Source organism: Sus scrofa, chromosome X, assembly GCF_000003025.6.
Source record: "Sus scrofa isolate TJ Tabasco breed Duroc chromosome X, Sscrofa11.1, whole genome shotgun sequence".
Taxonomy (NCBI): Eukaryota; Metazoa; Chordata; class Mammalia; order Artiodactyla; family Suidae; genus Sus; species Sus scrofa.
This window is the reverse complement of record NC_010461.5, coordinates 24,407,582-24,422,010: the sequence shown is the minus strand read 5'-3', so window position 1 is coordinate 24,422,010 and position 14,429 is coordinate 24,407,582. Positions and strand designations below refer to the sequence as shown.

General features: G+C 38.3%; 1 protein-coding gene across 1 annotated transcript in view; it reads right to left on the bottom strand.

Annotated features, from left to right (window-relative positions):
- IL1RAPL1 (interleukin 1 receptor accessory protein like 1) overlaps positions 1-13,919 on the bottom strand; it is a 1,403,038-nt gene extending 1,389,119 nt beyond the window's left edge. The window contains exon 1 of the mRNA XM_003360251.5: positions 12,510-13,919. The gene's annotated coding sequence lies outside the window, so the exon portion shown is untranslated. The remainder of the gene's footprint in view (positions 1-12,509) is intronic.

The following is a 14,429-nucleotide window of genomic DNA, read 5'->3' as shown; positions in this document are numbered from 1 at the left end:
AATATCCTGACTTACCCACTTTAGAAGATGTGACACTCTGTGTGGCAAAGCTAAAATCAATTTACTCAGGTCTATGAAGATAAAGAAAAAGTATTCTGGGCACAAATAGCGTGATGTAAACAGTGAAAACAGAACACCGTGAGTGTGAAGACATGAAGTTATATTTAATGAAAAAAACACAAAATGAATACATAGAGATGTTGAAATCTCCTTAATAAGCTTACTAATGTGTATTTGAAAAAATAAAGCATGTACCTCTATAATCACAAGGGGAATATTGTAATGGAAAAGGAATATTACCTTCATTGTGCTCTTGGTCTTTTAAAAATACCATAAAATTTTTCTTTTTTCTTTTTATGGTTACACCTGCAGCATATGGAAGTTCCCAGGCTAGGGGTAGAATCGGAGCTGGAGCTTTGACCTTGGCCACAGCCAGGGCAAAACCAGATCTGAGCTGCACCTGTGACTTACATCACAACTTGTAGCAATGCGGAACCTTAACACTTAACCCACGGATGAGTCAGGGATCGAGCCCACATCCTCACAGAGACTACTAGGGTTCTTAACCCACTCAGCCACAAGGGAACTCCCAAAAACTCTGTTTTAATACAAAAGTCATGCCAGGATCAGAGAAGGAATGGTCAACCATTTTAGAGCAGGCGCAGTGGTGGTGCTAAGAACCCCCCTTTTTTTAAGACAAATCTTTTTAAATACTTAGTAGCATACATCTTTAATGGCTTTGACAATGAGTGAATTCTTTCTAACCTTGTGCTTGCATTTAGCAGGGAGAAATTAGATAATCTGGGAGGATTTGCTGAACTGAATAGTATTGACCATCTAGTCAAAAGTCAGGTCAAGTGAGGGGAAAAATTGTCAGAGCAGTTTTTTATTAAAGTGAACATCAGTTAATGGATAATTAATTATTTGAGTTATAGTAGAGAGATTTTATATATCTCCAAGGAGGTGGACTAAGGTCATTCATATTCAAATTTCCTATGATTTGATAAATGGTTGCCCCTTTTGATGAAGCCACCTGTTTAAAAAAAAAAAAAACACTGGCACACATAGTCTCAGCATATTCAACTTGATTGAACACCTTTATAGGAAATGAAAAACAGATGTGGCTCCTCTCACCTCACTAGGGCTGAAGAAAGTATTTAAAAATACAAAGGAATGGCACTTCCTTCACATTAAGGAAAAAAGTAATATTTTCAATAACAGAAAAATGATTAGTATTATATAAAACTCTTCCTTTCAGTGAAAATTGAACTCCCAGATATATTATTCCTATGATTTCAAATTCATCATATTCTAAATTAGCACCCCCACCCCTCCTATCCAAATCATTGACTGCTTTCAATCTGTCTGCTCTCTACTAAAGTCATTATTTAACTACCACTCATTTCATCAATTCTTGTCTTCTGCCAAATTTCACTATCTCTACAGCCTTGTCCAACACAACCCAAACAACTCTCTTATTATCTATGGAAATCATACAACTTGGTCCTACTACTACTCTGCTCCATTTTCTTGCTCCTGCCCTGACCTCCTACCAACTCCTCCCCTTAACTTTAGAGTCAAGCACATAACCACCAAAGAAAAATCAGTCATATGTAGCACTGTGGGCCTCAATTTTTGACTTCCTCCTTTCTCCCTATTGAAGTCCAGGGCACATAGGAGATGCTCATTAAATACTGATGGTCTGGTAGCTTCTAACAGGAGTAATTATAATATAGATTCAACTACATTCCTCGGAAAACCACATTCTCTGAAATGTAACTACAGGAAGCAAAGCCTTGTACTCAGTAGTATTTAGTGTCTTTATCCCTTTAAAAAAGTATTTAAGAGTTCCCAGTATTTCCTAAGGAATCATTGCAGCATGGTTCAAGGGAGATAGGAATAAAATGTCTTAGTCGGAGCTTCCAAATTCCTTCCATCCCCCTCTCATGGCCAATGTACCCATCCTACAGCTGATGGCTCATAGCTGAGTCCTTCACTGGGCTCTGCCCTCAGCAGCTGCAGGAAGATATCTTGCTCAAGATTATACCCCCTCCCAAGGGGAAGCCCATAGCCAGTGACTGCCTAATATGGGAATAAGAAAGTCCCTACACTTGACTTAATTTTGGAAAAATTTGAAGAGCCTGTAGGATCTGTAAAGACTAGAGTTGCAAGCATGCTGCCATCAGTTTCAGAAGCAAGGAAACCTTCCCTTTCCAGGGAAACCAACGGAACACACGTGTCTTCCCCACATGTGTTCTTTTGATGGCAAGAACTTTAACATCTTTAGCCCATCCTAAGCACAATCCTTACAAAAGACAAGGCTCTCAAACAGCATTTCTTATTCATTCACATGGAATTAATCAATTAAAATGCATATTGAAAGGAGAATTCTGCTAATTTAATAGGACTGAGGAACAGTAGTTATCAAGGGCCAGCATAAGCCACGATTCCTGCACAAAAATCATGTGAGTCATGTCTATTGCAGCACCAGAATTTGAGCATATGAGGATCTTAGCCTGTGCCACAGTGGTTGAAAGGGGCTTCAAACTCAAAAGTTAAAGCTGGGTTGGTAGGGTACTTTGAGAATACTGAGAAAGCATTCAATGTCCATGGTAAGATATGTTAGGAAGGGGAAGGAAATACTGACAGAGATCAAAAGTGTTCTGCTAAAGCCCTCTCCAGGTACACCTTGGTGTCCCACTGACCTCAAAAGTTTTTAAAAGTATAAATTCCTGTGCTCCATTCCTCCATTGAATCAGAATCCTCAGGGCTAAGGAGGTGAGTTTTGACAACAGCTAGATTATGCAACTTGTTCTTCTAGTTGAAGTCTAATGGTCAAGCACTTAATATTTAGCTTGTGCCCAAGTAAGTCACATTCCTTTCCAGTTTATCTTCAATGTTTGGCTATTTCCCAACTTACTAGAATTTCCAATATGGAGTAATCAGAAAAAGTAAGGAAAAAACAATCATCCCTACTGGTGTCTTTTGTTCTACTTATTAGAAGTATAGACAAAATATTTGATAAGGAGAGAATTCAAACTCCACTAAAATGAGGTTTTTTCTTAATTTTAGGAGACTCACTTTTGATTTCCAGCTATAATTCAAAATTGTTATATTTATTGCTGGTTAACAAAGAGTTTACATATGCTAGGGATAAATCCTGTTTTTTTTTTTTTAATTATTGAACGTATATTCTAAAGCAATATACTTTTTGTATGTAATCTTAATATAAAAACATTATGAATTTCTATTTCCACCTTGCCATTACATTATGTGTAACACTTTGCTTTTTCCTTTTTTCTCCAACTGCCTTCTCCCACTTCTTCCTCTCAACTGAATTGCCCTTTTGGGTTATTTGCTATTGCCATCACATAAAGAGAGAAACTGTAAACATTCTCATTGAAGAGTTACATTTAAACCATAGCATTTTTGCTAGGATGGGTGGCAACTTTCTAACACAACTAAGCAAAGATAGTTTGAACAAGTCTCATTGCAGAATGTTGCCTTATGCGGTACTTGTAAACGTTGGCCTCTGTATTTATGTAGCACCCGCTAACAGTGGTTTAGTCTTAGGAGGAAAGAAGAAAGGACATGAAGATAACCCATGATGGATGTGAGACCAGAAGCTCAACATGAAGACATTTGGAATGAAGATGGAATTCAGGAGGAGTCTTTGGGAAATTCACAAAACTGGGAATCAAAATACTCTGGAGATACAGACTCTTATTTTGTTCCTTTTCTTCTAAATCATAAATCTGAGTAGGTAATTATATGTCTTGTTTTCCTTATGCTCATCAAACCTCATTCCATTGGCTCCTGTCTGCCAGACCTGGAGACTTGGGGCTCCCCCTGATCTTCTTACCTTCTGTATGGCACACCCCATCCTCTGAGCAAAGTAGAAGGTGGGCTTTTTGCTGAATACACTTGCTCGTGCTTACAATAGCTTTGTTCCTGAGCTTCCCTCTGCCTGAAATGTAATACCTTCTCCCTACCAATGGGAATCCCTCAAAGTCTAACACAAATCCCCCTCTTTACTAAGCCTCTCCTAATTCCTCCAAGTACTTGTGTGATGACCCTTCCTTGAGCCTGTACCATACTTGACACCTCTCTCAGAAGTATACATAGCAGATAACCTTGAATTATAATTATATAGGATTTTGATAACACTCCTACCCCTAACTAACCTTGTTTGGGTCCAGACATATGGCATCATTCATCCCTATATTCTTGCAGGCCCTCTTTTAGTGCCCTGCACACTGAAGGTGCTCAAATATCTATGGTGGAAGTAGCAGGAAGAAAGGGGGAGGGAAGGAAGGAGGGAAAGAGGGAGGGAGGAAATAAGGAAGGAAGGTTTGGCCATTTGTTCTCCCTCTATTTTTAGGTTGCAAACTACTTAGTATTAATCTCTCTCACTTATTACTAAATTTCTTTCACTTTCTTCAATCAGCAGTATTTGTCTCAGTTTACAATGCAGCATGAGTGTGGGAGAACACTAAAAGCTGATCTACTGTCACTAAACACTTAACGGTTTTCATGTAACACTGATATACTGATAACCTACTATATGCCCAGCACAGTGCCTGGCCCTGGAAATAGGAAACCCAACAGGAACTGGCCTCCTGGAGCTAAGCTAAGTGGTTCCTCCTGGCTCCCTCCTGGAAAGCAGCACACCCACTGACAGAGCAGTAAGCTTTGTGATGGTGCTATTCTGGGCCCTGGAGGAGAACCCGACAACGGAAAGCAGCAGAGCCCACCCCTCTAAAGAACCCTCAGATGCATTTACTCTGCACACTATGGAGCTGGGAGCCTCTTGAGTACTATTAGGGAGTTCTGTCCTGGTGAGAACAATTAGGGGCTTTAACAGAAATATTCAAAAGCCAAGCACTGAGAGCCACCAGATTCATTTGTTACATTCACATTTTCTCCCTTGGCCACACGAAGCTTTGTTTACACAAATACTTGATATCATTCTAAGTTTCTCGGTTTTCCATTTTTACTGCTGTGTTTAGCTCCCCCAGCTGTGTTCCTTCTGAAATAAAGTTGGCGGAGAGGCTGGGAACATCACAGTGTTCATAGCCAGTATCATTTCTTCAAATAGGTATGATAGGCAGACAGAAGGCACTGCCAAGACCCAGCCTGAATAAAAGTATGTCTCCACAGTCCCCACCCCACCTTAACATCTACGATGAAGTCTACTGAAGATATTTTTTTTCCTGGATCAGAAAAAAATTAATGGCTAATGGCATATTTTCTCTAAATGTCACTATTATAATATAAGGGCAGCAAACTTTTCCCCCTTAGCATAGGATTCATATATTAAACACCTTGACAAAAATCACACACACACACACACACACCACACACACACACACACACACACACACAACTGTATCTCCTTCCCTTAGTAGCTGTGTGGTGATAACTTGGCACATTTGATAAAAATAATACTGTCTTCATTATTCCCAAGTTGGTTTATTATTATCTATATAAACAGGGGAACTCTGTCGATGAAGAAATGAAATACGAAAATCCGTATTTTCAAAGTAAGATAAAATGTGACTAAAAGATATTTTGATAAGACCCCTTTGTGGGGGACTTAGAAAGCAAGAAGATAACATGCAACACTGAGAGTATGATGACAGTTCTAAATGCCAGGGATGTCCAGAGGGGCTGTGCAGGAAGTCAGGAAGAGAGCCGGCTCCAACGTAGAGCAGATCCCTGCTAATGGGAAAGACAACAGTACGAAAAGGCAAGGAGGCTTCATCAGTGACCTGGTGCAAATGAGGTCAAGAACAGTAAAGTGTGTATAAATTTTGAGTGGGGCACCATGTGAGTGATCACAAGTCAATAAAATGAGCTAAAAAATTAGATGCACTAAAATTATGTGCATATGTCACATAAAAAAATCAGGACATATGAAACTAAAATACTAAACTGAGGGCTTGTGTCATATCAAGAAACTAGAATCATGTCTCATGGAAGAAATTGTGAGATCTTGAAAACTTAATTTCATTCCTCTGGTTCAAAATTTCCTTGTTGGTTAAAATGATATAATGGGGCATCCTTTACTCCTACATTTTATATAATTTCATTAGACTTTTACAAGGCCATAGTAATCATCTCTGGCTATGTTTATAAGAATTCATTTTCATTTTGACTTCAATAAAAATGTTTATTTTTTAATGCAAATATTTTTGTAATATTAGATAATTTTATAATATAATAGTTGACACCAAAATGTGAATGTGAATTTACTTGTGTTGGAACTTTAAATGTCTGTTTTTAGGAAATGGGACACTCCAAGTCCATCCATCCAAAAATCCAACTCCTTTGATCCACATTCCACCACCATGTTCATCAGCCTTTTCATTTTGTATGTAACATAAACATAATTCATGTGCATATGAAATGCAAGTATTTGGGCTCAGATATACAGACCTCCTATTTGCCAGAACCGTGGGAATTACTCCAAGGAGTCTAGAATTGTGATAGACACCAAGTTTCCTATGTAGATAAACAATATATTTCAAAGATATAATAAAGACTGTTGTGACTATACATTAATTCATCTTTAAAAAGTATTTTATTTGTATTAATTTTTTGTTAGTATTATTAGGCATTTTCTCACTCAACTGATACTGAAATTACAACTATGATTAAGTGGTCTTCCAATTTTTTTTTCAATTAAAAAGGGGAACTTTATACAAGAAAATGATGAAGATTGTTATACTAAGTCACAGTTGTATTACACGTAAATGTTGACAGGGTAAGAACCTACCAATTAACTCACTTTGATCAGCCATGAGAAAATAAACCACTATGAATAATTTTATGATTATTCATACAGTGATTTATTATAATTATAATTCACATAAAGTATCAGCTACATAATCAACATATTGAAAGAGTGAAAATCTATAATTATATGATCACAATTCACAGTCCATTCATTTTTTTCTTAAGTCCAACCTCACACAATTTCCTGACTTAAGAAGTATTAAAAAATACAATCTAATTTTACTCTTAAATATATATTCTTAGACTTATATCTCTTATATGAACAAAATAGCTCATTTAGTCCTATTGACTGTACTTTATATATATGAACATGGTAACTATAACATACCCTTGGAATAGATTGTCATGAAAAAGATTACTTTTAATGTTGTAATACAACGACAGGGGAGAGCAGATTTTCAGAAGAAAAATATTAAAGTGCTTTGCTTTTCCCCTCTGCTTTATTCACAGTTCACTGCCTGGCAATTTCAGATTGTGTGATAGGAAAGCAACACCAGGCCAGGCAGTCATCCCTTCTGTAAGCTAAAAGCCTTAGGAGTCTTAGAATTTTGGCACCTGCATATTGTTTCAACACAGGGAAACCTAAAAAGCCCATCAATTAAGGATCTTTCATTGTTAAGTCACTGGGCAGGGGAAGCAGCAAAGACATATCCTTCCATCGAGCCATGTGGTTAGCCTGTAATGGAATGCTCTCTGCACTGTAAGATACTGCAGGGTAGCATTCTCTGGCTGAAAACTGAAAGCATATTTGTAAGGTGATTAGCAGAATCTGTCAAATAAACAAGGCTGTCTACAATCTTCTAATATTCCTTTGCAAATCTGGAGCATTTTTGTAAGACCTGAAGAATGTGCATTTTTAAAATATAGGAAACCAAGAAAATGCTTGCTATTTATAGGCATCAATGAAGTCAGATAAGCAGGCATGATCAAATTCATCTCAAAGAAATACCGGGGAACCTTAATGTGAAAAGCAAGACACTGGAAGTTAAAAAAGGGAGGTTGCTCTATAGCAGGCAAGTTCTTTATTTTTGATCCACGTATATTAACTTTTTATAGGGTTAATTTTCCACTTTCCAATTCTGCCATAACCAAAAATATGAAAACTTACTCTTTAACCTGATTATCGCCACTTAAAAACATACATGGAGGGTCATATCACTAACTGTGCCCTAAATTCATATATGTAAAGAGATTTGTGTTAAGATACAGGAACACTGAAGAAATGCAGTGTAAAAAGTGACACATGGGGGATTGCCTCCCCCTAAAGAACATTAGTAATTATTGCAACTAGTGAATTCCAGAACAGACCTATTATCTTTACATTCTTATGTCCTCTATCTCAGTATTCAAACACATTATGCTTTTGTTAATAAAGTGATATATGAGGTAGATTTTGATCAAGTCACCTGACCCAATTTAAGTGGTAGCATCAAGTTTGTTTGTGAACCTTGGTTGTATATTCTTGGTACCCCTAAACAAACACCTAAGTACTCAGCAGCATTAAGAAAGAAAGAAAGATGAAAGCAATCAACTTAAAACACACACAAAAACATTCGTTATCATTCTTTGAATGATATTCAAATGCAACATTTTTGTTTTTTAGTTACTTAAGACAACTATATTCCCATATGAATACTGTGGGAAAAATTGAGTACTGATTGAAAGTTAGTAACCAAAGCTTTTGTCTGTGTTACTTACTGAACAGTACCAACCAGATAACTGTAATTGATACCAGAAAGTGCCTATAAAGATTTACAAAAGGGCAAGAGAACAAAATGCACTGTGCAATTCATGTAACTTTGGGGAACCCTTACTAATAATAATTCCATATATGTCTACGGCATAACTTGTTGGTAAGCACTGAACACAAATCTCATTTCTTTAGTGCAATATGTAATTATTCTATTGTTTTTAAATGATTATCCTGAATACAGAGAGGGAAAATGCGGGGTCTGAAGTCACAAGGCTAGGAAATGACAGAGCCTAAGTGCAACTCAGGGCCTCTGACTCAGCCTTGAATCTTGTAATACCTGGATGTCTCAGAGAGCTGCGCTCCTTCCTCTTTGAGATTCCTGATACAACTAATGGAAAAAGGATTGGAATTTAATAATAAAAATGCTGACACGGCCTTATCTATAGCTGTCCCAACGGTACCATTATAATTATGCTTTTAGAGATTGAGCTTTACCAGTAAACTTGCTACTTTTAAATCTTATTAATCAACACTTGGGTGCTTTGGTTGCCACAAATTATAAATTAGTCTGCTTTATAAAAACATGAGATTTTGCTAAACACCAAAGATCTTATTTGTTGTAAGACAAAGTATATCCCAAGCATTCAGTGTATATATTAAACAGACTAAAAGGTTCTGAAATAGAAATCTGAAATTAATCCTCAAAGTTGTTTTAAAAAATATCTTATCTGTCATTTTAGCAGTAACATGATGTGTTCACATACATTGCCAACAAAATAAAAATCCATTTTAAATTGTTCTTGAATTTTAGAAATCCTATCATTACTTATCAGCTAAATCTCCTCACTTTTTGCTGAAATAACTGGTCAGGAAACAAAATTAGGGCTTTCCATATTTATAAATGATATTTCTCCTTTTTTTGAATATTTTCTAATCAAACTACATACGATGGGCTGAAAAATGGCAATAAAATAGAAGAATAGACAATATAGTTTAAACTATTCACTGCCTTCACGTTTAAACGCTTTCCTATTAAGCAAAGCTTTTTATTATTGATTTGTGAGTTACTTAAGAAAAATGCCATAACCTGCCTCAGTTACATAATCCTCATCCAAAAGAAAGTAACAGGTTATAAAGTACCATTAAAATGACTGAAACTATCTCTCCTAATGTGAATATATTGTCTTCAAGTAAAAGGATAGAATTTCATGCGTATGTATGTTTCATGGCCAGTGTCTCTTTTTTTTTTTTTTTTTTTTTTTTGAGAGACTTCTTTTCCTTTCTGCTATTATTTCCTTCCACTACTGAGCTACTAAAACCTCTAGAATACACCTTGTTTGGTAACATACATGTGGCTTATGTCAGAAAACAACTGTGGAAGTCATTTATAAAACATTAAAATAAGGAGCACAGGAAAACCCACTGCAGACTATTTCTGCACATAGTTGGAGACTAACAGCCTGGAAGCAGCTGTAGTGCTACCCTGACCCCTGAAGGAAGGAATCAGGAGTTAACTTCACATCCAATTTCCTACACAATATGAACACCAAACCTCCAAATCCACTGGCACAATATATCAATGTTTGGGCATGTCCTGCAGAAATAAGAAAGTCATCTCAAATATCAGAGCTCCAAATTTCCTTCCACCTTCCACCATTCTGGTTTGAGGTAAGCAGATCTTTTCAAAGTTACTTAGTGAATGTCAGAGATCCTGCACCTGCCTCCATAGGAGCAGAAAGAATCATCTCATCTCCATGACAGAAAAGTCATTTAACCTTTTTTTTTTTTTGGTAGAATAAATGTAAAGAGAAATAGGAAATAGCACAACTAGATGATGAGATGATTTAATTCAACAGGGTTAGGATATTAGCAGAGTTTCATTTTGAAGGAATATATAATCTTTTGAGGGAAAAACAGATCCTCAAACAGCAGAAAGCCGAAAGGATCTGATGTGTATCTTCTTTTAAAGAAAATCACAGCTCCAAATAAAACATCAGGGGAAAATGACATTTTATTCTGCAGTGTTCCCTCCTCTGTACCATGAGCAGAGCACATTTATCTCATCTCATGGTAAAACTCACAGGCGGCTGCAACATGTCCTTTAAGCCATTCTATAAGTAAAACTTGAAAACGGATTGCTCTTTTTTTTTTCTTTTTCTGGGATTTGTATTAATAATGAATTCATCACCATTTATTTTTTAATTTAACCATATATCATTACCCCTGAAGGTTTTTAACTTCTCTTTTCCCAGAGGGTTAAAATGGCCCAGAAAGAGGTTGTCAAGGCAGAGAAAAAGGTCCAAAACACTCGTTTCCTACACAGTGTGGAAGCAATCATTTTTACTGAGGGAATCACCAGACTGAAATCTGCATCAAGCTCTGCCAGAAAAAATGCAAGAGAGGATCTCAAATAGTCATTCCATTCACAGTCTTCATTTCAATGGACTTAACTTTCTACTCAGTTGGGGTCATGTATTTCAATCATAGGGTACAGAACTATGACCTTGGCTGGGATCATGAGTCCCAATTACTCAATGGGGCACTTGTGAAACATAGCGGACTCATTTTGACTCTCCACGGGTGTGGCTAAAATTGCTCTGGTCCAGCCCTAAAGCTTACATGATCTGCTGTCCCCCAGAAACTCACTATGAGAAAACTCATGCTAAATTCGTCACAAAGATCAGGGTTTACAGGACCCTTGGAACTAATCTCTGGCTGCCCTTCTCCTCCTCCTCTGTTAGCTGTTACAAGCCTTCAAAAGTTAACAGGGTGGTGAAGCCTCTCTCTATACAATCATTTCATCTCACTATCGTTGACTGAAGCTCGCTGATGTAATGAAGTTACATAATCACCGATTATACACGACTTCCATCCATCTTCCTTCATATCCACATATCTTCTCCCCTCCCCTTCAGATCAATCTACCAGGTGAGATTTATAACATGTAAATGCTCCATTCTCTCTTCATAGGTAACGAATATGGGACTTTAGCATTGCAGTACAGTGCACTGAACCACGTCATCGATATTGATTTTTTTATCCCATTTCCCAGGCAGAATATGCTTAAGCATCTTTGGTGCTCTAGTCGCTTAACTTTTTACCAAAAGGGTAAAATAGATGTAGCAGATAGGACACATCCTCAACTTAAGGTTAAGGGAAGTGTGTAATTGCCTGCATTTCCAAAGCTGGCTGCATTGCAATAAAAGGATGGTCTCTGCTTCCAGACCTTTGATCCCCTGCACGTGGGTCACAGCTTCAGCTATATAGGGTATTGGGTAAATAATTATATTACCGGGCAATTGAACTTAAGAAAGCTTTATGGTGATATTGAAAATAATATCACATTATTCTTCTCTATTTTATTTATCATTTCCAGCCTTTTCTTTTCTTTTAAAATTCCAATGATAAGCCAGTGGATTAAAAAAAAAGTAGCCCAAGGTACTTAATAATCTTCAATAATCACAACCTAGAGAACAATTAACAATGATTATCGCCTTAAAGTTTAAGAACTTGACAAGTGGGATGTCCCTGGTCCCATTGCGGCTGTGAAATGCAGCAGAATGCTGCACTGAGTTGAAAACATATTTCTTTTAATGAATAAAGAGTAGCTCGTTTCATTTGAAATAGGGCTCTTCAGTAAGTGTTCCTTTCACGGCTGCTACCCCTTCCAGAACACAGGAGCCACAAATATTGCATCCAAACAAAGAGTGTCTACACAGAATTAATTCAAGACACTCTTCCATATCAAAATAATTGGAGGAGGGAGAGATGCTTTATTTTCAATTACACTCAGAATACAGACCCACATACACACACACACACACACACACACACACACACACGCGCGCGCACGCACACACACCAACACACCCAACTGCAGTTATTCCATTCAGTGCCAATAACGGCCACATCACAGCCATCAGTGCGATGCAGCAATCATCCAAGTAACCCATTCCCATTACAAGCACCCAAGTTTGCTCACGCCACTGATGGGTTTGCATATATAAAATGACCTTACCCACAAGAGTCTTCTAAATTATTCTCCTCTGGATATCAGTTGACAAGGTAATTGCTGGTCATCACAATGCGTATTCAGAAAAATCCACGTTTTACTCCTGTGTTCTTTTTCTTGTTTTTGCTAGCAATTAATATCGTGAACAAGATACCCATTCACAAATGCCAAGTTCACCATAAAAGAAAATAATTCCATACAGCTCTTCCCTACAAAACTGCCTCCAGTTAGTTCTCAAAGTGCCCGATTGTTTGGTGAAGATACAATCCAGGTGCAGAGCAGGGGAGGGTAAAAAAGAAAACTAGGAGAAAAAAGAAGAGGCAGATAGAAAAGGAGAGACTGAGAGAGGAGACGGCAGAAAAAGAGGGAAGAAATTTTTTAAAAAGAATGACGGAAAAAAAGGCCGGTAAGTGAGGAAGTCTGTGAGCTCTATGACAAGAATCGGAGTCTTGATGGCAAATCTTCTGTGTACATGTAGCCTTTCAGATCCTCTTGGTCCCCAAGTAAAATTTCCAGATCCGGAATGCAGCCATAAGAAGAATCCTATGTATATTTCACAAGTATCCCGCAATAACAGATCCGACGGGGTTTTCCTTGTACAGTACTGCTATGTGAAAGCACACAACCCCTGCTGTTTGGGAAGGTGTCTCCTGGGTCCTAGCTCTCTTCAGCAGCCCCCAAAAATGATTTTCAAAAAAAGAGTGGGGGAAAAAGGGCAGCTTGGCGTTTGCCTTGAATGATGCTAATCCTGAGTGAAAACGACAAGGAAACCACGACTAATATCAGATCTTGATTAATAGCCACAATCCACTCAAAATATCCCAGGGAGGAAGGAGCGAAAACAAGAAAGAGAAACTGCACTGCATAAATGATTCCAGTGTTTCTACAAGATCGGTTCATTTGATTGAATGCATTCTCTGGTTTGCTGCAAGTCATAAAGAGGATAGTGTTACTGCCACCCAATGGATATTTTAGTACTAGCCAATCCACAGAACGCCACCGCTTTGCGAGTTTTAGTTTTTAGAAGACTGAAGAGGAAGGAGTGAAGCCTGGGAATCTTTTGGAAAGGATCCTGAGAGGCCTCGAATAACAGGAATCTGTCCTTCCAGGCAAAAGTAGACTGCCAAATGCGGCCGCTTACCCTGTCCTGGGTTAGCCACATAACAATTACGGGTCCATTTCAATAGGAAGCAAAATGGTACAGAAAACGACGCCTCAACTGACACGCTGTCGATAACCTCCTTTTCATCTCTTCTCTCCAGAACTGATTTGTTATTGTGAGCGATCTCTCTGCCTCACACTCATTGTCTCTCTCACTCTCTCTCTCTCACACACACACACGCACACACTCACGACCCTTCTCCTTATCACTTTAAGCCGGATTTCCAAAGGGAGCGGGGTGCCAGGCAATTGCTCCTCAGACAGCAAGGTGATAATTGTTTCTAAAGGGCAGTTTTGCAAACTGCTTCAGCCTGTATTGGTATGTAAATTTTGAGTCCTCAGGCGGTAACTCCATCCCGCCACTCATTCAGTTTGGGGAGGAGCAAAATCTTCCCGAAGTGAGTGGGGCTTGGGAGAAGGTTGCCGGTGGCTGGCTCTCTGGGAGGGGGGAGGGGGCGGGGCGCAAAGAGTAGGTGGTGGAAGGGAATCTCCTACCATCCACCCGCGTCCCGGAGTTCGCCGCGGGATAGGATTCTGAGATGCGTTCGTGATGGGAAAAGAAGGACAAAGTAGGTACTGGACAAATAAATTAGGATATTTGCTCAGTGTAAGATCTGTGCCCTCTATATTACCTTGGGATAGTATAATACATGTGGTTCTGTACCTCTCACACTGAAACATAGGCATGATCACCTGGGTGTCTTCTTAAAATGCAGATTCTAAGTCTGAAGTGAGGCCGACAGTCTACATTTATAAGCTGGTCCA